This window comes from Limulus polyphemus, unplaced genomic scaffold (genome assembly GCF_000517525.1).
Source record: "Limulus polyphemus unplaced genomic scaffold, Limulus_polyphemus-2.1.2 Scaffold630, whole genome shotgun sequence".
NCBI lineage: Eukaryota > Metazoa > Arthropoda > Merostomata > Xiphosura > Limulidae > Limulus > Limulus polyphemus.
Window position 1 is genome coordinate 410,646 of NW_013666240.1, and position 2,052 is coordinate 412,697.

At 31.6% G+C, this 2,052-nt stretch overlaps 1 protein-coding gene across 5 annotated transcripts in view; it reads right to left on the reverse strand.

Annotated features, from left to right (window-relative positions):
• Positions 1 to 2,052, reverse strand: part of LOC106459575 — a 79,763-nt gene that overhangs the window by 12,886 nt on the left and 64,825 nt on the right. The gene's annotated exons all lie outside the window — the stretch shown is intronic.

Genomic DNA, 2,052 nt, shown 5'->3' on the forward strand with positions numbered 1-2,052 from the left:
ATATAATTTGGGTTTTTGTGTAAAAATTCAATTCCAAAGCATTGTTCCTTCTAGTACCGTAGCTTTTTTGTCGTTTCTTCTTTGAGATTCACATAAATAAATATAAGGTCGTGATGCTCTACTTAAGTCTCAGGATATTCTATAACTCTGTACCTTTATTGTTCAACTAGCATGACGCAAAACTATTTATGGAAAGGCCATTGAGAAAAAATAAAAAGTATGCAGCTGATATCTTCAATCTATTTGTTCACACGAACAATACTGTTATTGACAGACAAGAGAAAACTTTGTAACTGCGTCTCAGAACATGTCACCAAGTGTGACGTAAGTTGTTAACAGGCGGAATACCAAACTTGATTATTATTAAAATAAAGTTATATATATATATATATATATTAACTATATGGTTTACTTCAGAGCAATGCTATACAGTGGACTCTCTGCGAGTACCGAACCCCGAATTACTGGTAGTCGAATATTAGAGCAATTTATATTCTTTTTTTTTACTTAATGTATACTGATAAATATATAATATGGTCTATAAACATTAACTAAGAAATATAAGATATTAAAATCATCCTCTTCTAGAATCTATTAATGTTAATGCTATATACGAATTTTAGTGTTGTAAGTTCGTAAACTTACCGCTGTGCCACCAGGGGGCGTATATGAGATAATAAATTGTAGAGAACATTCATCTCAAGAAATTCCTTATTCCCCCCAAATAAATATTATCGGTACAGTAACAATTTTAAAAACTCCGATAATATTACCAATTACTAAAACGATATATATTTATATAAACATATAAGCTCTGTAATAAATCCATAAATTTGGCATTGTTCTAACGAAAATGTTGTAAGAAAAATTATACTAACTAATGCAAACTATACTTTAATTAAAATACAAGTATTTCATTGAAACTAATACTTAAATCTTAAACAAAACTTTTTTTTCTTCTAAAGTGTTTTTCATCAACTGGTGAGATGAAGTATCCAAACGCAGTACGTAAACCATTATAGCAGTGTTAAGGCTATCATCATTTTATGCACTCTTTTAATACGGATTTTTCTAAGCTCCTAGAGGTCTCTAGGGATCCGAATTTTAGATTATTCTGAATTATGAACTATCCAGGAAATGATGTAATAAATTTCAATATCTTATAAAAATAATTTCTCTTAGTGCAACATATCACGAGAAAAAGGTTTAACAAAAATCCTACCCACACCATTCACATAAATGGGGCCACCTATTGTTTTATAAATGTGGCATTCATAGCTTAAACGTCCAATATTTCATTCCATTTAAATTATCAAACCTCATAAAACGAGAAACTAAAATAGAAGAGTAAGCCTTTTAAAAATTCAATCGATGATCATCATCATCACTTAATCAACAAGGTAACGAACGTGGACATGCGAATAGATTCTTCATCTATAATAGCGTGAGTAAATAATGATACTACAGTGGATTTTATATGTGTTGACAGGTTTATGAAATCATACTTAACTAGAAAAAGATTCAAATGGAATACTGTAAAAATTAATAAGGATTTAATACAGTGTACATTCTATCTGATTATGAAATTGGCAATTCATCCCGAATACTAAAACAAAAAGAAAGTTTTGGTGGCACAAGCTGGCGAGAACATCGGAATATAAACACAGATTTAGAGGATTTGTGAACATATACATAGCGTAGTCACAAGTAAATAGACACCACCTTTTCAGAAAAAATGAATTTTCTCAGTCATATTCACATGAATTGATATATTTATAATTTAATTAATATCTAGTAGATCTTCCTTTCGCTTCGTGGAGTTCGTTGATCCTTTGGGGCATCGTGAGAATCATCTCGTCAATCTTAGATTGTGCGATTTTCGCCCACTCTTGCTTAAAAACTTGGAGTAGATCGCTCTTCGAAGTTGTTTTTTTGTTGTTATTGTTTCTTGACTTGCCGGTCAAGTATGGCCCAGAGGTTTTCGATGGGGTTCATGTCAGGAGATTGGCTCGGCCAGGGCAACTTCTGGATACCATGTTTCTTCCTGCCACA